General features: G+C 35.0%; 1 protein-coding gene across 8 annotated transcripts in view; it reads right to left on the bottom strand.

The window, feature by feature from the left end:
• The window catches only part of LOC138705166 (uncharacterized), a 194369-nt gene that overhangs the window by 116429 nt on the left and 52870 nt on the right, over nucleotides 1–25070 (bottom strand). For all 8 annotated transcript variants that reach the window (XM_069833834.1, XM_069833841.1, XM_069833835.1 and 5 more), the window contains exon 2: nucleotides 13953–14062. The gene's annotated coding sequence lies outside the window, so the exon portion shown is untranslated. The remainder of the gene's footprint in view (nucleotides 1–13952; nucleotides 14063–25070) is intronic.

The following is a 25070-nucleotide window of genomic DNA, read 5'->3' as shown; positions in this document are numbered from 1 at the left end:
ACATGAAAATATAATACTGTGGAATTTCAGTAAATGCATAGATGTTTTTACGTAAATGTCTGCAAAAAAAAAAAACAAAAAAAAAAAAAAAAAAAACATACAGTTATTCAAACTGTACGATCATATGTCGGTACTTATGCAGCGCTGCAGTATAAAATACTGCGCAACTCACGTACTGTGACGTGTGGACAGTAGTGCGATTCGGAAAGTAGCAGCTACCACACCAGCTGTTCGCAACTCTTCCATGCTGCACGCAGCTCTATGACTGAGCGGGGTTCTCAGGGTTGCAGTCGCAGCATTTTTTATATTGCTATCGTTGAAAAGTTTTGCAACGGTTACGAACAGTGTTGCCACTCAAAAGTGCAATATTATTTATAATGTTTCTACTTATATACGTTTAACGTTATGAAAAGAAACAACATGTGGCATTTGCGACATGTACGTCGTAGACAGAGTATATGTGATGATTATGACACATTTATTTTTTTTAATTCCCATAACATTGTTTCAAACAGAAGAGCTGCCAATCTATTTACGAGAATAGTACTATTATTCGTTATCATTAAGGTATGTTGGTGTTTTCTGACGGCTTTATAACAAAAATATGGTTAATTTTGAATACCAACCAATTAGGACAAAATAAATAATATACTGTACCTACTTGAAACAAGAGAGATTTGTGAAATTTGCAAATGCCGATTGTCAAAAATAAATAAATAAATAAATAAATAAATACATACATACACACATACATACATAAAAGACGGTCAGTTTTAGCAGAAATAGCTACTGCAATTATTTAAATGTCATTGTTCTCTATTTTTATTCACTTTTTGACGTAGGACCTTCCACTTTTTGTTGTTCGACGTTTTGTTTTCTTTTTATAATTAAATCAGTGGGCTCTGTTCTCGAATAATACCGCAAATATGCCCGTAGTTTCCCAGCCACATTATACTTACTTACTTACAAATGGCTTTTAAGGAACCCGCAGGTTCATTGCCGTCCTCACATAAGCCCGCCATCAATCCCTATGGTCGACCTGGTTGGCGAGTTGGTATGGCGCTGGCCTTCTATGCCCAAGGTTGCGGGTTCGATCCCGGGCCAGGTCGATGGCATTTAAGTGTGCTTAAATGCGACAGGCTCATGTCAGTAGATTTACTGGCATGTAAAAGAACTCCTGCGGGACAAAATTCCGGCATATCCGGCGACGCTGATATAACCTCTGCAGTTGCGAGCGTCGTTAAATAAAACATAACATTTTTTTTTCAGTCCCTATCATGTGCAAGATTAATGCAGTCTCTATCAGCCACATTATACTAGTACCAAAAATATTTTGTGCGAGATCGTGCGTATTTGCTTGGTTTCCGCACAAAACCAATCCGCGGAAAGTCTAAAATTCCACATTCAGTATTCCCAACCTAACACACATAACAATTTCCCTCTTCTTACCGCTTAAGTGACATATTGATTTTACTGCTTTAGGCTTTTAACATATTATTTTTTGAGACGTTCAATATAGTAATGATTATAAATTGGAAACTTACCACTGCAATTTCACCTAAATTTCATTAAGGAAGCCGTGAAAAAATCAACAAGATTCCAGATGCCGATGTTATTACTGCAATATGTTATATAAATAATATTGTTAAAATATTAAAATGAAAAATAAATCATTACAAAACCTTACCGTTTGTTTTAAGTTCGCATTTATAGACTGGGGGGGAAAAAAAAGACAGACGTAAGTTATATCACGGCCTGCTGGAGTATAGTAAACACAGAAAACATTTTAAAGCAACAATGTTGAAGATAGATATTTTTGTTTTGCTAATTTGCTGTCATTGAACAGAAACCAAGATGGAGATTTCATTGCAACTAATTAGAAATTCCTCTTTCAGGTAGGTAATAAACGATCTTCGCACAAAATAATGTACGATACACGAGCGGTATGTTTTCTTTCAATTCTCGGAAATTAAAAAACCTCAACTACGTTTCGCTTTTTCAAACTTTTCCTCGAACATGAAAACTTCAACATACCGCTCTTGTAACGCATATTACTATTAATTTGCTGTGCGGAAATGCTTTCCATTGTACAAAAAACAGATCTTCCTACCTGATTCAGGGAACAAAGTCCCAGCGTTGCTACATTTTCTATATCATGAAGAATACATACAGCATAGTGTTGTCATCTATATGATAAACGAAGCTGTATGGTACGTCCAATTCGTACTTTCCTGTCTTGTAACGCATAGTTTCATAATTGTTTATTTAGCGATGATATACCAACTCTGATGCTATCTGGCATCGATGAAATTGGTGCCAGCAAGATTGTATTTTGGCAGATAAGACTGAGTATTCGGAATGAGATTACATGACATTCACCTTACAGTTAGGGAAAAATCCCGGAAAAAACTCAACGCCATTCGAACCCGCGTCTGAACACAACTTCAGATCACGACTACAGGTGTTACCCCTGAGCTATAGCTGCGGCCGTGTCGCACTGCACGTTTCGTTTCAGTCGGCAAATTGAATTAAAAAACAGAAATTAAAGAGCAATTAGATTCGGTTAGGGAGACAAAGGCTAATTAGGATCTTTCGGTCTCTGATCGGGTCAAAAAAACCTGATAGAACTGACTAAACGTCAGTTCACCCTTGCGGTGAATTTCGGCGAAGTTCTGAGAGCCTAATTAATCAAATTGACTCTCTTCACCTCCAAGCTGAGGTTCTCTGTAACCTTTGAAGATGCGAAAGAGAGAGTGGTGTGAGGAAAGCAACGGGAAAACGATTGCATTTATCTTTCCCAAGAGAAACTGCAAACATACTGTAGCATGATAAGTCTTTCCACAGTAAAAGATTCCTAAACGGCAAAACATTTGCTGATGATATACCTATGAAATTGTTAGCAGAATAGATGATACTCAGGGGGATATGCTCCTGGAGCTAAATGACAGCTGTGAGCAGTATGAAATGGAAATAAACGCCAACAAAACGAAGACCGTGGTTATCGGAAGAAAAATGAACAAGGTAAACGTGTAAATTTCAAGTGAGACAGTGGAACAAGTGGTCAGTTTAAGACATTTGTGGTTTATTGTATGGCCTTAACTCTGCCAGTATAAATAAATTATAATATAATATTATTATTATTATTATTATTATTATTATTATTATTAAGTAGTAACATTAGCTACTGCCAGGAAGTGAAAAGGAGGATAGCAATGACAAAGGAAGCTTTAAACAAAAATGGAGCTCTTTTGTGGACCTCTGGAAAAAGAACTAAGATAAAAGACTGGAAACAACTGAAATGTAGATATGGAAAAGAATGGAGTGTGTGAAATGGATAGAATGTGAAATGAAGGTGTGTTGAAAAGAGGGGAGAGGAAAGAATAATGTTGAAACTTGTCAGGAAGTGAAAAGAAATTGGTTGGGTTAATAAGAAACTGCCTACTGAAGGATGCACAGGAGAGAATGGTGAACGGGAAAATGTTCGAGGGAGAAATAGAAATCAGATAGAGAAAATTAAGATATATGGACCGTATGTGGAAGGCAGGAAATAGGGAAGATTGCTGGATTTACAGTGAAAGGCCTGCTCTTGGGCAGAAATCTATGAATGAATGAATGAATTAATCTATCAATGAATGAATGAATGAATGAATGAATAAATGAGATTCAATTAAAAGCAGAAAATTTCATGTATCAATTTAGAATATGAAACATTACACTTATAAGTAGCTTTTTGTCTCGTTAAACATCTGGGAATTCCTTGTTTTAGCCTTCGAAGTTATTGTTTTCTTATCTTCAGCTCATTATCGTAAACATATTAAGGAAAAGTGAGCAATGTGGCAACAAGGCTCTCTTATCACTCTGCGTCCTTCCAGCGGGATATGAGACGTGCTATCGCTGCGGTTCCCTATGTCAGGGGTGCCGAACTGAGGCTCCAGCAGGCAGAGCCGCTAGTGTTGTAGTTGCTGTCAAGGTCGTAGCCGCTTTGACCGAAAGTAACCGAATGGTTCTCACCAGGGGCGGCTTTCGAAGGGGGGCTGCGGAGCTGCAGCACCCCTAGACATTTGTGGCTCTTGTCTCGTTTTATGTTGTGAAATACATTTATTATACAGTCTCTATTTAGCGCCTCGAATTTTTTAAAAAATTTCGCTCTCATTGACATGCACGCAATCGTTACTGAAGTCACTTCCTCCCCTAGTGCTGCCAAAGCGAAACGAGAGACTAGGACGGATTGGTGAAGCCACTTCCTCCCCTGGAGCTATCAGTCTCGTCTAGAATGCTTTGCGCGTTAGTTTTACCCCTCCCCCTGCTGCCCCTCGCCGTGAATCCAGAGTTTCCAGGCGCTGCAAAATTTGCAGCAGTTTGTCAGTAGCGCGCAGTTTTAAATACATCTTCTTTAATATTGTGAGTATAACAAGTGCGACAATGTTTAATTCTGCACAATATTTACAGTCTATTCAGTTCAGTACTTTAACAATTCACGAGAAATGTGAAATTAAATGTCCATCAGTTGAATCTCATAATGGAAAGAGCCGCTAAACAAAATAGCCTACAAAGCTCGCATATTTTTTGCTAATTTATCCAGTATTCCTGCTTTCTTCTCTCGATCCCCACACAGTCTGTATTAGATTAATGTGTTTCAAAGACAATTCCGTCGGCTGGGGCAACAAGATGGAGTTTTAAAATAAGAACAGTAAATGTTGCTCATGAGAAGGAGCCATTGCTAGAATGTTTTCAAACCATAATGGAATTTGAAACATCTAACAACATCACAAGAAATGAGGCAAGCGCCCTGGTGCGTACTCTTGAAGATCCTGAATTCAATTTCTGGCTCACTTTTTTAAATTTATTGATGTATCATGTAGATATATTATACAACCAACAACAACATCGCCAGTTAAATATTTCTAAGGTTCAAATCTGCATATAAAAATTAAATTATGGTTTATTTCACGACATTCGCAACTGCAGGGGTTATATCAGCGTCGCCGGTATGCCGGAATTTTGTCCCGCAGGATTGTTTCAAATGTCAGTAAATCTACTGACATGAGCCTGTCTCATTTAAACACATTTAAATGCCATCGACCTGGGCCGGGATCGAACCCGCAACCGACCATGCTACCGAGGCCGACTCTGCATCTCAAGCTTTGTTAATGCCATACAGACAATACGGAACAGTGCACAGTTGAGCAGCGAGATCTGTGAAAATGAAAACCCTAAAAAGCGTCGTAAGGTCGAAGGGATTCAGACAAGGGTTGCGGCAGCCAAGGAAGTGTGTGACCTCATTTTCACACAAGCTAACACCAGTTTCCAGTTCGTAGATCATCTGATATTATCTTCTCTTCTGTGTCAAGAAAAATTTGAATGCTACAAAAGCTCATTTGCTGAAAATGACCAAAATGTATGTGTGAAGCTTTTTCCAATGTTCGATAAAGACAAACTAAAAACGGAACTCACTGTGTTGTATCAGGGACAAGAATTCAGAAATATCAGTGACGCAGTCAAGCTCTTGCAGTTTCTTCTATCTGAGAACTTGCAGGCCTCATTTTCAGAAGTTGTGTAACGACTACGCATAGCTATCGCCCTACAAATGACAACTTCCGAATCAGAACGTTGCTTTTCGTATTTGAAGAGAGTAAAATCCTATCTTAGAAATACGATGAGAGAAGAGAGACTGACCGCATTAGCTATGTTTTCCATTGTAAAGACTGTTAAACGATTTTAATAAGAAGATGATTCAAAAGTTTGCAAACCTACAAGACAAGGCGCATGGAACTAATCTGTAAATATGGTAAGTTGCGTGGTTTATTTTTTTATGCAGCCTCTCTGAATGCAATTCCCACGAGCCGCCACTTGTTCTCACCAGTGCGAAGGTAGGGGAAGCCTGCGAAGTAGTCAGCTCTGTATGAACAAGTGCTCTTTTTGTTCGGTAATGAATTTATGTGAGAGAAATGCAATGAGTTTTTTCCGGTAAAGGGAAAAATGCTTATTGGAATAATAAACGTACTTCTTTGCGTCAAATAGATTTATTTACAGCATACATTTTGGAGGAACGAACTGCTTTCGTAGAAAGCTCACAATGCGTTCTCTTTACAAGTTCATGAATGTGTTAATTTTCTTAGCTGTCATTAACCAAGGCAATTACACAAATGTTTATCAGACGTTCTGTTACGAATATGTGATTTTGTTAATTACATTATTACAGTGAAAACATATTTACAACAAAAGCACCTAATGTCGTGTTCCACAATTCGTCAATCGTTGATGTATTTTGCTTATCTGTCACTGTAGAGTCGCACTGTACTTCGATAAGTTCAGAAGCAAAATCTTCCGAATAATTCTGGGACAGTAGACCTGCTGTATAAGAGGAAGTGAATAGCAAAAACGTATTTTTGTCATTCGAACAGCCAGAGAAACGTTGTTAAAATTCCTAAGACAGACTATGCAAACGACTAATAAAATTTTCCTTTCTGATTGGATCCAAAGACGAACATAATAATCGAAGTGTCGGGAAATTCTCTAAATTATTTGCACTTAGCAGCATACGGTACAAGGACAGTTTAAGACTAAACGCTTAGACTCTGTCACGTTAATGTGGTACCAGCGAAACATTTCCCTGAAGACTTACGTTAAGATCATTTAATTTGGTAGACATGTCGGACAGAAATCCAAGATCTTGCCACCAAACGTCATCTTCCAATTTTTCTCCTTCAAAAATATTTAAATTTCTTCTCGTAAATCCGCAAGTCTCGGCATTTACATGGCCCGCCCTCTGTTCGCTACAACCTCACCTTTCGGCACGCGGCTTCCGGGAGAGCCTCAAATCTGACTTTCGTAGCCTAGAGCACCGAAAAAGCCTCTGTTCGGCACCCCTGCAATATGTGACTGATGTCTGTACACAGCATCGACGATCGTTATTGGCCGTTAAACCTTGCGTACACGGAGATGTGGAGTTCTCAATTCAGCAGAATACATTCAGAGACCGCTAAATACTTTTTTATACGTTCAGTATTGTAGCAAAAATTGAACCTGTCACAACGCTCGACTGCTAGTCATGTGTTTGTCATACACTGCCTATCACACGTGACCAGTCAAGAAGGCGCGGCGCTACTATGCAACTCCAGTGTTGCCAACTTGCTGATTTTGTTATCAGAGCTGGTGGTTTTGGGAAGCCATTTCGAGCCAAAAAATGTCATTTAGCGACATGTCGAAATTCTGGTATTTTTAAAGGAAGTATAACGATAAATCTGGAGTTTTGGACGCACAAAATTAATATTTGATTCATTCTGGTTTTTCATGTCATTAAATTTAAATAAGGTTGGCATCACTTAGCTTTTCAAAATTAAGTGTAACGTCTACACGTAGGTATTTCGCTTTCCATTATCACAGTGATTGCACCACTCCAACTCACAGAATAGGAGTTGTGGGGTTATGAGCATGAGGAGACAAAATAGAAACGAAGTATAGAAGTCAGTGCATTTTGTACTGTTTCATAAGCAGTTCGCTTTGTTAATTAGTTGCGGGAACTTTTCCCTACGCAACGGTCTTTTCTTAATTTTTACAGTACTTTATAAGAGAAGTGCAGTGTGGAGTTATATTACTAGTAATGAAAACCCCTTTTTTGAGTTTGCTACACTTGCTTCATTTCTAATTCTTCCATATTCAAATGCCGATGTTGAATGCGTGTTCAGTGCAGTGAATTTGACCAAATCTAAATTGCAAAATATAATGAAAATTCAAACCCTTCATGCTATTATGTGTATTAAATTCGGTTTAAAATACTCAAGAAATGCTATCATTGCTACAGGTTATCAAAAGATGTAGTTGAACAAATTGTGTCCTTCAGTCATATACGCCCACAGCGTCAACTTCCAGAGGAGGCTGTCGTCTTTGAAGAGGAGGAAGAGAAAATGTTCTAAGTCTTAAAATAGGATTATGGTTTCTGAATAATAGGACGTATATTTTATTTATATTTTAATGTAAATGCTTTTATTTAAGTAAAATTAATAAAATGTATATTTTGGTAATTTTCTGGTGATTTTTCTATTATTACTTGGTGAAATATGATTTGGCGAGTTGGCAACTCTGCTTAACTCTCACTAGTTCATAACTAGGTAAGACCTATGCACGCGATGCGTTATCGACTGCTGAACTTATTTACAGCATACATACCTGTGAAAGTGTTAAACTTTCCCGTCAATCTTACAAGTTTCCTTGTAGTTGCCTATAGCTTTACATTGCGAAGGAGCCACAGTGATAGGTTCGAACGTAGTCTCGAATATGTAAATTTGCTAATGTGGTGTCCTGTATTATTGTGTATAGATCTCAATCATGGTTATCTCGTCGTGTCTGTGAAGTGTTCGTAGAGAAAATAAAACAATATGTACAGAGCTCGCCCAGCCCTTCTTGAGCCCTGTGGCAGCACTGTCGCTTTTAAAGTACCATCTCACGCTATTCGAATTTCTCACCTCTCTACCTCTTTCTACAATTTATTCGCAACACCCGTCCGGCCCTCACAAACCGTTGAAAATCATCGCCGGGCTTCCTTATTTGTTGGGCAAACATAACTATGGATCTTACTGTCTGACTTTGTATAGACAGTGCTAAGTAGAAGTGAAATAAACTGATCGAAGATGTCCTTATTTAAGCAGAAAAAGTGTATTCATTTTAGTTACAAATGTAAGTAAATTATTTAGGTTATAATATATATGTAAACAATTAAGATAATTTAGAGAAAATAAAAAAATAACTATCTTTGTAGCACAAATAAAATAACTCTTAAAAATACGAGAAAGGAAATCAAAGTAGCCTTCTATAGTAGTGACGGTTCCTACTATGATGTTCTATGTTTCCAAATGTTGGACTTTCAGCAAAAGAAAAAGATCAAACAAGAACAGGTAGTGGGAAGTGTAGCAGGTTGTACAAATGATGACATAAGATAAGAACTCGAGATACGTCAGTTGACCGATAAAATAACTCAATATAAGAATAACTGCAGAGAACACGTGCACAGAATGTAACAGAAGACTGCATATCAAAAATAATATTGATGTACACACCAATAAATGTGGGACGAAGATGGACTCGGCAATTCTAAATGCTCTCTTGAAACCGGAACAAGCCCTTGAGGTTCAACCATTGTTGTTGTTGTTGTTGTTGATGATGATGATGATGATGATAATGATGATGACGATGATGATGATGATGATGATGATGATGATGAGGATATTTATAAGTCAGGTATATTTAAATTATGTTTGAATATACGTTCTCACATGAAATATTTTAATGAACTGTAGTATTTTAAAGAATTAATGTCATTTCTTTATGTGCGTACGTACATAGAGTGGAAAGTGTTGATTGGCAGTAACTTTTCAGAGTAAATTCCTAATACCAAAGGAACAGAATTTTCCTTAGTAAATTTGCGTTATTTCTTTTTATTTAGTGGGAAGTCGACTTTGTTTCTAGAAAAAATGACGACATCGTAGTACTGTATATACAATAGCATTTGCCAAAGTATGGAATCACCCCTTCTCCGCAACAGTGAGGACGGTTATCTAGCCAATGTCAACATCAGATCTTTCTCACAACACCCTCAGGCCAGCAGTAGTCAGGTGTTTGATTGAAGCACTCTCTGGCAAAGCGTTGCCAAAGATTCATTACTTATGATACAGTTTACAGCAGTAAAATTTTTGGAAATATTCAACATTTTTTCCCTCCATTACTGTATCTTGTAATATATATATATATATTTTTTTTTTTTCAGAATTCAAAATGATGGCAGTTTATTGTGCAGTGATTGACTTTTGAAAAAAAAAATGTAAATAATTTTTTTTAAATCGTAAAAATACTTTTTCATATAGCAGAAGGACAGTGTTTTACACATGTTAATTTTCATTATTGTACAAGATACAGTAATGGAGGAAAAAAATCGAATATTTCCAAAATTGTACTGTTGTAAGCTGTACCTAACCCCTTGAAGTGATTTGTTAATAAATGAAGTATTAAAGTACTCTTAAACAGTAAGGGTGACAGAAATATTATGCAAACTTATTTGTTGAAACTGAGAACTCTAATATAAAGACTGAAATGTGTGTTTCTGAATGTGTTTAAAAGAAAATGGGATCAAATTTTGTCATTTTAAGTAATTATTTCTGGAGAATATAAGCGCAAAGGAACAAATTCATAGACGATTTTCCTCTTCACAATATGCTCAGGATTCGTCCCTTAAAAAGACTGTCTTTAAACACCTTCCACCAGTATAAAATTATACATATAGGAGAATGAAATTTGGCATAACTTAGAGCACCGTTTCTGTTAGAATTGTCTGAACTTCTTATTTTGGTACTTCTTTTAAAATGTTCGTTGTTTAAAATCAATAATACTCAATAATTTTAATTATCAGGGAATTTATTGTATAATTTTGGCCTTGCTAACCTGAAATAAGAAAGATTTACTTTATTCTTAAGTCTTGTCTGATAACTGTATTGATCACTTAGACCCAGTTGTACGAACACGGAATAAACTCCCGTTAATATTAATTTCATGGTTACGCGAGAAATGTGTTGTACAAACACGGAATAGTGCACTATTCGGAGGATATGTTCCGAATAAGCTATTCCATGCTTTCAATCGCTGTTAAATTCTTATCTGTAGAATAAATTATAGGCCTAATATAGTAGCAGCTTTGGGTATGAACCTGATATTGATTGTGAATTACAATATAATATATTTTGAGAACGCGGAAACAAAAGAAAATAAGTCATAGACCTGATGTATAAAATGAGTATGACGAAGAAGAATTTCTGGCAAGATTTAAACTAAAAATAGACACTGTTTTAAGTGTACTGGAATTAATCAATCATGATTTGGTATATATGAAGACAGGTAAAATTTGTTTACATTATCACAATTATAAAGAAATTCGAATTTTTTAAGGATAATTAAAATTAAATTTTAAACAAATTCACAAGGCAGTATTATAATATTATTCCTGTAGGTATCAGTCTGATCACTATATAACCTACCTACAGACTCCTGTGCTCTTGCCTTTTGATATACGTTACGGCATGACATCAGTTTTTTTCCTAGCACTTTATTATAATCATTCACTATCTCAGCTAGCTTAAATGTATCTTGTATCTTATAGTTTTGATTTCTAATTCCTTTTGATTCATTAATTTCTTTAAAATAAACTCCATAGACAAAATAATAATGATCTGTTCAGAAATATTTAAACAAATACTGGTTTTGTGAATGCACTTTATAAACAAACCACCATCTAAATTATTGCCAACCTCTGTTTCAGTTCTGCTAACTATGGATTAGATAACCTTGGAATAAACGAACATCACACAACACAGAGCTCCATTTATTATATAGTTAGGCTATTCCACGAATAGCTATTCCAAGATTTAATCCGTGATCGTGCCTTATTGGACTAAAATTATCTAAGGAATATGTATTAAATGTGAGACATCCAAAATACATAAACTGCACACTGTTAGATAAGGCAATTTGTGTCAAAGAAATATTTCATAATGGACAAATTGATATATTATAAATGAAAATCATATTCCATAAAAGCTATAGATATTTGAAGAAATATATTCTAGAGACGAAAACCAGTCTTTTTGACAATCGTTCTTTGAAAGTAGTCAATGTCTGAAGCTCCTTCGTGCATTGTTACACACAATTGACTAAATAAGTAGGCTATATTATTATGAAATAAAATACCTTGCATTACAATAGACTGTGTATAACAGTGTAATAAGTAGTAATGTTTGATCGATGTATAGTCATAGTGTAAATAGTAAAAATAGCGTAATCTAATGTATATATGTAAATAATATACATTGTAAATATTAGTGTAACGTTTAAAGTGGTCCATGTTTCATTTTGTTCAACTTGACCAAAGAGGAGTCGCGTGAGCAGACGGAAGTACTTCGCTTGCTACATGCACGTCATCCGCTACAGTAAACACTCCAGTAATACTCAACCTTGTAGTCTCCTGGGACAAAGTACGGTTCCTAGTAATGACACTAATAACATCTAGTTTGGTTATGGCTTTCAAAAGACATTAGTGTTAAGCTGAAACTAACAATACACGTTTCCCACTTGCACATATGTTTGGCCCATATTTACACGTCCAAAGTGCTAATAATGGTTATATTTCGCTTTGGCAAATACAGTATTAGACACCAAACTTAGGTTTGATATACATAAACGGTCATTTATCGTTTTAGCACTTTGCTCCCAACGTACAGACCTATATACATGTATTTATTAATATCAAATATGAAGTTGCAGCATAGTAAAGCAGAGTAACTTTCTAAGAACATAGCGTAGACGTTCATAATGTAATTCATGCGTTCATATGAGACTCGAGCTGCCCTCCGCGGCGACAATATGCGCATTTCATCTCATCCATAAAAACAATTGCACTAATTAGGGGCGTTGATTCCGAAAGCTGCGATCGCGTGTGGTGTTGCCAACTAAGTGTTATTATTCTATGGAACTAACCTTGCTTATTGTATTAATAAGGTTCCTCTCGGATTAAAGTCAGTCATATAATGAAACTGAATATTAAAACTCCTACAAATTAGATTATGGAATCATTTGAAAACAAAAAAAGTGGATAAAAATTAAATACACCATCCCGAACAAGAATAATAAAAGTTAACGAATGTAAGCCTGGAAACAGGTTTCGCTTAGTACGGTACAGTTTCGAAAGTGATATGGGCAAGTAAGAGACCGCTTATCGGTTATTCAGCGCGTCAGCTACTTACTACATTACATTAAAATTCCCCCCTAAGAAAGAAAACATGAACTTTAATTTCCTATTGTACATGCTTTCTTCTTTTGTGTCTATAATGTTCTTCCTGCATGAAATAGCAAAGTAACAACAAACTGATGGGCGTGCAATGTAAATTAAAAATCATACTGAAAATTGAACGATTTACGAGAAAAATCCCTATTGTTATCAACAAATTCTCGCGATAACTCAATGCGTTGGCTTCCCTTTCGTCATGTTGTAGCGGTTCCTCTCAAAGTATTTTCAAGAATCATCACACCCTTTGTGATGAAGTTGCCATCAGCTTATCATGTGAAGGTTGACGATATATAAGAGAATTGGCAACATTTATTTGAAGAAAATGAGAAAAAAACCATAAAATTAGACAAACAAAAAGAGTATGCTCAAGAACGTATATCCCAGCTAATGAAAATTTTGTAGTAGGCTTAATAATGCAGAAGAGGAGACGATAGTACAAAGGGACAAGTTACTGGACCTCAATGACAGCTGTGAAGATAAATGCAAACAAGACGAAGACCATGGTTGTCGGAAGAAAATAAAGAAGGTAAATGTGCGAATTCTAAATGAGGCATTAGAGCAAGTGGACAACTTCAAATACTTGGGATGTAGGCCTACTATAAGTAGCATTCACAGTATATGTTGACTTTTTTGCTTTTACGCAATTACAAATTAGTAAAGAATGTAAATTCCTATAAAACAAAACTATTTCCATTAAAGGTTTCTTTACGTTTGATGTAAACTCAAAATAACATTATTACGAATACTCATTCTGTAACTCAGTCTCCATTTAAGTTATTATGCATTTAGAAAAGAAATTAAGTTTACAGTAATGTTAAGTAATGTGTTTAGTGTTACGAATATACAGTAATTTCATTGCAACGTATCTAATGAGACGTTTTTGTTTACATTCTCCTCTCACAAGTCGTGAGTTGGACGATTGCAGTTACACTCACTCCCACTGCGGAGCAATAACCTGAAGGAGCGTTACAGTTCGTATTCTCAAAACTATTGGACGTAACAAAAAACTGTTCGCATTGACTTGATCTATTATCTTTGTGAATAAATGTAATAGGCTCCCTTCCGCCCTGTGTAATATTCTGTGTTTCGTTAAGTTTGCTAACATCGTTGTTTGTATTCTTACCTTAATTTGAGAGCGCTGCTGGTTGAGCCATTGCCAGATGCCCAACGATCCACTTCTTATTATGGCAGCACACGATCCTATGCAGCATTGTCACGATTATTTGTCACACACTGAAATGAAGTAGAAATTACTAGTATTATTAGCTTATAATTTTATCATCTCGGAAGAAAGTGATGTTTTTGTAAGAAAATATAATGTAAGACCTAAAACAGAAATTAATTGGCATGTCCGGTCAAAATTGTCATATTCAATATTTACATAATTGTCATATTCAATATTTACATAATTTAGTTCAAATATGCTGGTGAGGAATTCACACATCGATTTTTATTTCTTAAATACTATTTGGCAAGGTTCAAATAATATCCCAAGATGTTACAAAAGGCTACTGCAATACCTATTTACAAGAAATGGGATGAAAAGGACTGTGCAAATTACAGCAGTGTTAGTTTTCAGAATTCAGGGTACAAAATATAAACAACAATTAAAGACAAATTATCACAAACAACAATAAAAAACAAATTATCACAATGTCATGAAGATAAAATTACTGAAAATGATTTTCGGAGAGGACGATCTTGTTGTCACAGTTATTATACCTTGAAAATCTTGACAATATTGAAACTCATTTGGCATTCATCGACTTTGTGAAAGTATTCGACAAAGTAAATAGAAATATTCTGTTACAGAGAATTTATTCCGCGATATTGTGACTAATCAAATTATTATTTCTACATATTATAATTTATGTAATCAGGATGAAATTGTAATAATAATCGAACGTGAAACATATAACCGGGCTTGAATAAATCAAGGTGCCAGAAACATCTTTCCTTACTTTTGTTCATTATATAACGTACATGAAATACATTTTGAAAATTCGGGGATAAAATCATGTTTAAATCAGACTGAACCAAGATATTTTTCTTGACACATTACTGCTAACTGACGATCAAGCTGTTATTGCTAAATCAGAAGACAATTTACAGTTACTTGTATATAAATTTACAGAGAATTCCTCCAGGATTTAATATGCAAATTTCAACAGAGAGAACTAAAAGTCAGGGGTTTTTTATAAGGAAAGATCCAGCTTAATGTAAAAATATTATAAATTACATATCAACTAAACATGTCAATAGACTACATTCAGTTATTTAGGGTATAATTTATGGTATGTTAATGGTGAAGATATGACAAACAAACTTTCTAAATTTGTAAAAATTATTAGAGTAATCCATTCATTCATAGTTTTCTGACCAAAGATAGGTCTTTCACTGCAAATCCAGCATTCTCCAATCGTTCTTACGTTCTGCCTTCCTTAGTCTTCGCATATGATCCGTATATCTTAATGTCGTCCATTATCTGATATCTTCTTCTGCCAAAATTTTTCTTCCGTTCACCATTCATTCCAGTACGTCCATCAGTGAGCATTTTATTCTCAGCCAGTGACCCAGCCAATTTATTTTTCTCTTCCTGATCAATTTCAGCATCATTCTTTCTTCACCCACTCTTTCCAGCACAACTTCATTTCTTATTGTCTGTCCATTTCACACGTTCCATTCTTCTCCATATTCACATTTCAAATGCTTCTAATCGCTTCTTTTCACTCTGCCATAATGTCCATGTATCTGAAACAAACAATGCCACACTCAACACACCGCACTTCGCTATTATCTTCCTTTTCCAGAGGTCAGCAGAAGATGCTTCTTTTTATTTTAGAAGCTTCTTTTGACATTACTATTCTCTGGCAGCAGCTCATGTTACTGCTTATGGTACATCCCAAGTATTTAAAGCTGTCCACTTGTTTTACTGCCTCATTTAGAATTCTATGTTTACCATCTTTATTTTTCTTCCGATAACCATGATCTTTGTTTTGTTTCCATATATCTTCATCCAGCTGTCATTTAGCTCCAGTAGCATATTCCTTAGTATCACCTCCTCTTCTGCTAACAACGCCATATTATCAGCAAATCTTATGCACTTTATTTTGCTCTCTCTTACTATCACCCCTTCCATTTTCTGAAAATAGTTCTTCACTAAATCTGTCAAATATATGTTGAACAGGTTAGGTGACAAATGGCATCTCCTCTCCCTATTCACTTCCTTCTGACATTTCTTCTCCTGTCCTGATTTTGACTCGTTGTCTCATATAATGATTACTGAAGAACCTCCTCTCTTTCCAATCCACACCAATTTTCTTTAGGATTCCCATAAATTTATTTCAATACATTTTGTGAAATGCTTTTCCAGATCCAGAGATACTACATACACTTCTTTATTCTTCTTAGGTATCTTTTGCCAATTGTTCGCAATAGCCCAGTTGCATTTCTCGTACCATTTCCCTAAATGAAGCCAAACTATCTTCCATCCTAGAATATAAACGTCGATTCAGTGTTAGCAGAAGAATCTTCGCCCAGTGCGATATCAGGCTGAACTCGTTACATTTTTTTTAACATTATTTTTCTTAGAGGATAGTCATAAGACTGCAACCTCCACACATGTGTCTTGTGTGCTTTTATAGCACAGTATTTATAATTTGTAAGCACAATTGTATTGTACATAATTGAATTGGTCATTGCTAAAAGGCCCTTTCTCCGTATTTTTGCAAAAATGAGTTAACTACAGATTCAACATCCTTACACATAAATACACAATCTGTGCTAAAAGGACTTTCCTCAAGCATTCATACACACGCACAGTTGAGCATTTCATTTTTCGTGTCATGCTAAAATGCCCTTACTCCAGGATAGGGGGCCTTCTAGCTGTGAACTTGTCATTTAGCGGTGTTTCCATCTGATGACAAACCTTTATACTTACTATACTATCAGCTATCTTCATTGTTTGAAGCGGTCTGTTTATTCTGCTCTGATCTTTATTTGTGTTTTAATACAAATTATTATATTATACGCAATTTCGGCTAATTAAAATGGAGACTGAGAGTTTGAAAAGCAAAAAGAGATGTAGTGATACTTGCAGTTGGAAACGAAATATATTAAAGAAAGCCAAAGTTAAAGGCACTGAACATGTGACTTACTCTGGAGAATTGGTGGCTGAAAGACGAACTGGTGAGGACTGTAGGTAAGTTCAGAATATTTACACTGAAATCACTGACGTAAATGAATATTGCATAAAAATGTTATTTCCTAAGGGCCACAAAAATCTTTATAGGCTATATAAAATATTTACGCATGCACAAAAATAAAGTCACTCATTAACTGGTGGCCCATGTTTTACAAAAGAGGTCTTTCTGTAGAATCTTATGGTAGAAAGGTACCTCGGTGTTCGAAGTTGTCATTCGCCCCTGCGAGTTATTATGAATATATGTACAATGCCACTCTTCCTCATATTGTTTCAACATCCAAGTTCATTGATGGTTGTATTAGGCATACCTTTGCTCTTTGTCTACCTGGAATTGAAAACATAGTCCTTCCCCAACGTCCTACTTATGATGAATTGATTGCAATCAACCCAGACAAAATGCAGGATATCAAGAAAATTCTATGCTACATTCCCCATTCCCCATGAGAAAGTTATAAATTCTCCACTAGCAGAACATAGAGAAAATACAGAATGAAATCGTCAAGTTAGATTTAAAACAAGGGCCTAAAACTTTGTAATACGTAATTAAAATATATTTTAAGAAGAGAAATATACTTTTAACTTGAAATAATGGTAGTTTATTTAATTTACAATCCTGTATTTTATTACAGTACTCCATTTTTAACCAAATGTGAAATTATTTTAAGTTCACTGCTAAAAGGCCCTTAAATTTGAATTTTTAATTAATAATATTATATAAACTACATATGACAACAAAATAAAAATTGTGCTTCCAGAAAGCACAAATATACCTTTATGATGGACAGTCACCACATTGCTCTACGAAGATTAGTATTTCTTAAAAACAGTTTTTTTCGATTTATTCAGAACTAACATTTTTGGACAAAGAGCCTTCTAGCAATGACCAATTCAATTGTATAATAAAGTATTCTTAAATTAAAAAAAAAAAAAACATATATTTTTCTTCGATATTGGCAGCAACACTGTCTCCGTAAAATCTTCAGGCCATTTGCCAATTTAATATATTTCGTTGCATTATGATAGACTAGTATTTCATTCTTGTTTCCATCCAAGTATTTCACTAATTCAATGGGGATTTCATCAACCCTTGTTGCTGTCCTTTTCTTCATTTTCCTAAGCACTAGTTCAGTTTCTTCCCATAGAATAGAAAATCCTGTTTCGTCCCCTAATAAGGCAGCTTCAATTTCTATAATCAAATCATCTTGACGATTCCCTGTCTCACAAAGCTCTTTTACATATTTCCTCCGTCAGTTCAGCACTTCTTGTTTGTCTGTTACTTCATTTCCGATTTCGTCTTCTTTCAACCACACGGATTTTCTGTTCTTATTTGTGAAGTCCAAACATTTTATTTCGCTGTACATTGTATCATATATTCCTTTTCTCTCCAGATCTTCTATTTCTTTACATTTCTCTTGCATTCAGACTTTCTTCGCTTTATCAGTTTCTCTTCTTGGTTCGCTGTTTAGTTTCCTGTACTTTCTACTACATTCTACTTTGTTGATGTTTTTCATTTTTTTTCTCTCCTCCATCTTCTCCAACATTTTCCCTGTGACCTAAGATTTCTTAATATTCACACCTTCTGTGTATCCTATTGTTTCTTCTGCTGATATCTGCATACAGCTTTTAGGTGGAGTCCAGTACTCATTACTACTATCATGTGTGGATTCTAATGTAGCGACTTTCTCTTGAAACTTTGGTTCAAATTTTCTCTTTCTTCTTCGTTCTTCAGTTTTTCCATATCCAATTTCTTCGTCACTTGTATTCCTCTTATCTTCTTCAGACGAATATCTACTTCGCCTGTCAGCAGGACATGATCTGAGTTAATATCCACTCCTGGTAATGTCTTTGCATTTTTAAATCAATTTCGAAATCTTTCCTGTATCAGTATATAGCCTATCTGATATCTCCTTTCGTCTCTTGAACATGTCCATGTGTAATCAGTACATTTATTTTACAAAAATTCACTAAAGATTCACCTCTATCATTTGTTTTCACCAATCCATCTCGTCCTTCTACTAATGCGTTCCACTCTCCCATAGGATTACGCATGCTCTCTTATCCTTCTCAACTATCTCTTCTATTTTTTGAAAAATAGCTTTCCTTCCACTTCTCCGTGTTGTAATCCACTATGTGGCATGCAAATTTGCACTGGCACTGTCTATTTTCTTCCCTAGTAGTCTCATCATTATCATCCAGTCATCAACATAACGCACTGATATTACTTTATCTTTCACACCAACACAATGACATCCTTTTCACTCACCATTTGAATAAAACAACATAAATTCATCACTCACACCAGCTCACAACTATTTTCCCACCTCACTTGTGATATCCCCATCACATTCACTCTGTTTCTTCTCATTTTTTCCTTAAAGTTTTCCAATTTATCCACTTGCAGAATAGCCCTCACATTCCATGTTACAATTCTTAATCCTCTTTTGTTCTCTCAGTTGGTTTGCATCATACTGTGTCCTTTCCCATTATCCCTTCCGGACATCCGAATAGGGGGATAGTTTACGTCCGGAATCTTTTACAGTGGAAACTCACATATGCCATGTTTGCGTGCCTTATGGGGAAGCGGGGGAACTTCCTGGTACAGCCTTCAATCTCGAGTGCACTGTCATTGGTTTTTCCATACATGAAGTGTATGTCCGCATACGCTTGTTCTTCGTTGCAGCAAACTCTTTTCATTTTGACGTTTTTTAGAGGCAATGTATTGGATTTCAGACCACTATGAGTGGTAAAATGGAAGAAATGATCATGAGTCTAAAGAAATAAAGCAATGGTGGATATTAAGAGAAACTTAGGATTCTCTTGTAAACTGCTCATTTGTGGGCCCATGTTAACAGGAACTTTCTTCCTATATTTAGTGTATAATTTTCATATTTAAATTTCTGACCGTCACTTTTGAAACACTCTGTATCTGTATAGACAGGAATGTTCTTGCTATATTTAGTGTATAATTTTTATATATACTGTGTGTGTGTGTGTGTGTGTGTGTGTGTGTGGATCATATGCGGAGACTAAGAGGAAGACAGAAAATAGGAAAGATTGAAGAATGCTGGATTTGCAGTGAAAGACCTGCCCATGCGAAGAACATTTATGTATGTATGTATGTAATTACTTAGTTGAAATTATTGGGGATCATCAATGTGGTTTTAGGCGTAGTAAATCGAGTATTGATATTTTTTTTTTTTTTATTCGACAGATATTGGAGAATAAATGGGAGTATAAGTGCACAGAACATCAATTATTCATAGTTTCAAAAAGACATCTGACTCGATTAAGAGAGAAGTTTTATATAATATTCTTACTGAATTTGATATTCCGAAGAAACTAGTTCGATTAATTAAAATGTGTCTCACTGAAACGTCCAGCAGAGTCCCTGTAGACAGTTTCTGTCTGATGCTTTTCCAATTCACTGCGGGCTGAAGCAAGGAGATGCACTATCACCTTTTACTTTTTAACTTTGCTCTATAATATGCCATTAGGAAACTCCAGGATAACATAGAGGATATGGAAGTTAACGGGTTACATTAGTTGCTTGTCTATGCGGATGACGTGAATATGTTAGAAAAAAATCCACAAACTATTAGGGAAAACACAGGAATTTTACTGGAAGCAAGTAAAGAGATAGGTTTGGAAGTAAATTCCAAAAAGACAAAGTATATGGTTATGTCTTGTGACCAGTACATAGTACGAAATGGAGATATAAAATTGAAAATTTATCCTCTGAAGAGGTGGAAAAATTCAAATATCTTGGAGCAACAGTAGCAAATATAAATGGCACTCGAAAAAAAATTAAACCCAGAATAAATATGGGAAATGCCTGTTATTATTCGGTTCAGAAGTTTTTGTCATCCAGTCCGCTCTCAGAAAACCTGAAAGTTAGAATTGATAAAACCAGTTATATTACCGGTTGTTCCGTATGGTTGTGAAACTTGAACTCTCACTTCGAGAGAGGAACAGAGCCTAAGAGTATTTGAGAATAAGATGCTTAGTAAAATATTTGGGGCTAAGAGGGATAAAGTTACAGGAGAATGGAGAAAGTCAGACAACGCAGAACTGCACGCATTGTATTCTTCACCTGACATAATTAGGAATATTAAATACAGTCTTTTGAGATGGGCAAGGTATGCAGCACGTATGGGCGAATCCAGAAATGCATATAGAGTGTTAGTTGGGAGGCCGGAGGATAAAATAGATTTGAGGGGGTTGGGATATGATGGTAGGAACTGAATTAATCTTGCTCAGGATAGAGACCGATGGCGAGCTTATTTGAGGGGGCATTCAACCTCCGGATTCCCTAAAAGTCATTCGTAAATATATATATATATATATATATATATATATATATATAATGAATTCGGTCAATATATAACGCCAGTGCATGACATCGGTGCATACCCAGCGTTATGTTGGATTTGGGGAGCTACAGTGAGTACCGAAATCCGGTTTCGAAAGTCAGCTATACCGACTGCGAAGATCATCATGTTGACTACGCATAAACCCCGGATGACAGTTCACATCCGTTGTGTCATGTGACATGAAGCTGTCGTGCTACAAATTATTATTATTATTATTATTATTATTATTATTATTATTATTATTATTATATAATTAATTGATAAACTGTATTTTTTAAATTGATTTGATTGTATGATTGTTAGAAGAATTGACACCATTTCATTACAACAAGTAAGTATAAATAAGAATTGATTCGGATTCAGGAGATTTAAAAATTCTCGTCGAAGTAGGTCTGTGGGTTTGGAAGTAGCTCGACTAACAAGCTGTCAACCATTCTTAAAATATTTCGGTTTGCTTCGTCTACAGATATATCACACTCAGAAACAAAACACGGATAACGTTAAGCTGATTTGGACGTCATAGGAAAATCTAAAGCGTTCTAAAGCAGATACAGTGTATTGTGGTAAGCAGTGTTCCCATGACCCAATTTCGGCATTGATGGACGTATGTTGATAGTTCAGAAGTTACATGCAGACATTTCAGGTCAGTTCTATCTCGATATAAATTGTGTCCTTGTAGCCTATTGGAAAGATAATACATAAAACAAAGACAGAACACAATATTCTGGCGACAACTGTGAAATGGTACGTGGCTTTCGAAAAAATAATATACTACTATTAATATTAATAATAATAATAATAATAATAATAATAATAATTACAATAATAATAATTATTATTTTATGTTTATTAGTTTTCTTGGTCGAATAACACAAACAACAACTTGCAAGTATTAAATATTTGCCTACATGAATTAATTGTTTATTAACTACGAATATTTATTTATTTATTTATTTATTTATTTATTTATTTATTTATTTATTTATTTATTTATTTATTTATTTATTTATTTATTTATTTATTCTGGTGTAGTTAAAGACATCAGGCCTTCTCTTCCACAACACCAGGAATATGTTTCCACCCGGTGGAGTTACAGATAATAAAATAAAATGTCAATAAAAAGATAAATAGATGAATTAATAAATAAATGAGTAAATAAATAAATAAACAAACAAATAATTATACGAACAAACAGACAGACAAGCAACCAAATAAATGTAAGAATAAAAAACCTTAAAAATCAAAACACTTAAATGAGTAAATAAATAAACAAATAATTATACGAACAAACAGACAGAAAAGCAGCCATTTATTTATTCTGGTATAGTTAAGGCCATCAGGCCTTCTCTTCCACAACACCAGGAATATGTTTCCACCCGGTGGAGTTACAGATAATAAAATAAAATGTAAATAAATATATAAATAGATGAATGAATAAATAAATGAGTAAATAAATAAATAAACAAATAAATATACGAACAAACAGACAGACAGACAAGCAACCAAATAAATGTAAGAATAAAAATAGCTTAAAAATCAAAACACTTATGACTTCATAAACTATATGAAGGGTTCAGAGCCATAGTGGGCCAAGCGCCATTTATTAAAAACGGAGAAAGCAAGGGTTGAAGTTAAGTGAATACCATAGTTTAGTGAAGATTGACATATCATTTAGTTTGAATGTGTATACTTTATATTGCTTGCTATATGTTTCCATTTAATTATGGTGATAATTTCATTTTAACCCTTGTTTTCTACGGTTTTAGTAAATGGCGCTTGGCCCACTACGGTTCTGAACCCTTCATATAAAGTTTTATGTGTAGCAATAAATCTAAATACTTAGCTGTTCAAATACTCTTAAACAGTGAAATTTCAGTCAATGTTCATATCAATGCCAGACTATTATGCTATGGAAGACCAAAAACTTTGCTGTCGTGGTCTGTACTTCAAAGAACAATCTTGTCGCTTGCGTGGTGTGACTCTAGGAGATCACGAGAAAACTCAGTCAATACTGCCGGATCCGAATCTCGGACCTCCTAATTTCAAGGCACTCTATCTCAAGGCTATCACACTTGGTAAATCTTAATACATAAATTAGAAAAGAAAAATATCTGCTAAGAATTTATTTTGCTTCTCTAGAGTCACCTATCTGCTGCATCTTTTTCCCTACTCCAAATTTTGTGTAATTACTATATCGCACCTCATCCATACATATCTTCGACGATCTGCTTTTCCTTCTTTTGCCTTCTATTCCCCCCAATTACCCCTGACAATCTGCTGTTGGGCTTCCATTTAGCGGAATCGAATCGAACGGAATTTCTCTTCAGATGTTTTTAAATGGAGTATATCAGAAAGCGACGTGTAGAATCGAATTGAATTGAATCGAACCGAACCGAATCTAACAGAATTCATGAGTGGAATATTTATTCCATTGCCGGAACAGAATTTCTTGTTTCGGGTATGATCGTATGTTTTCGTGGAGCCTTCGCGAAAAAAAAAAAAAAAAAAAAAAAAAAAAGAGCCATATCCATTTCTGTTAGCGTAATTTGTTTGTTGAAATTTATCTCGGAAATAGTATGTAGGTTATACAGAAAATTACAATTTAATAATATAAACGAAGGAAAATTAATACATTTTGTTCAGAATCATATTATGCGCTACTGTATGACAGAACACAAAAGCATTAGTTTTGTAATAATGATTCACATGATAATGCTTGAAGCGAAATAAGTAAATTAACGGAAACATAAGACAAACATTTAAATCCAAAGAAGCGCTATAGAACGAAATTTTGTTTCATCTCTCAGAATAAAGTGAAATAAAGTGGAAAATTCCCCATGTGTATCCTTAGTTAAAAATACCATTAATCTAGTATTTCCCTTTCTTGTTTTGGCTTTGACAAGACTGAAACACTAAGACATGTGTTGGGTTTCTGCCAAAAGACTGAGTTACTGCGGAACAACCATCATCACGGGTAAGGATTATGCTTGATGATATCCTAAGACAACAGGGATTAGAAGTCCAGAAAGAAGTGCATTGTATCTCGGAAGATGATTCAACAAGACGAGCAGAAATTGTTGTCACTGATAGAAAAAAGAACACAGAAACAATACTAGACCCGACTATCAGCTTTGAAAGAGATACACAACAGCCAATACTTACTGATGATGAAAAGAGACTGATCTATGAACCTTGCATTCCTTATTTTACAAGCAGTATAACATCATGGCTAATCGTTGGTCAGTACACGGAATTCTTTTTGGAGTTCGTGATACCATCTCAAAATACACCTATAACCTTTTAAAATAAAAGGGATTAACATTTTACAATGTTGAGAAAATCCTTAGAGAAATTCTAAAGGATTCAATTCAAATTTTGCAATTTCATCTCTATTTGAAGTAATATGATTTCACTTTCACTTCAATTTTCTATTGAAATTTATTGTATTTTTATTGTTTCATTGTAAACTTTTATATATGTATTAATTTTCTGTATCGTGGTTACCCTTATTGAAGGGCACATGGTTTTATTTTATAAATCCGATATGCAGTATATTCTCTTTCCGCCTCATCGCCATCACATAACTGTGCTAAAGTTTTATGCGATTAACACACTTCAATTCGGTTCGATCGATTCCACCAGATGCGAGCAGCGGCAGACGTTTCGT

This window comes from Periplaneta americana, chromosome 8 (genome assembly GCF_040183065.1).
Source record: "Periplaneta americana isolate PAMFEO1 chromosome 8, P.americana_PAMFEO1_priV1, whole genome shotgun sequence".
In the NCBI taxonomy this organism is placed as follows: domain Eukaryota; kingdom Metazoa; phylum Arthropoda; class Insecta; order Blattodea; family Blattidae; genus Periplaneta; species Periplaneta americana.
Note: the sequence above shows the minus strand (reverse complement) of the source record. Positions and strands in the feature narration are given on the sequence as shown.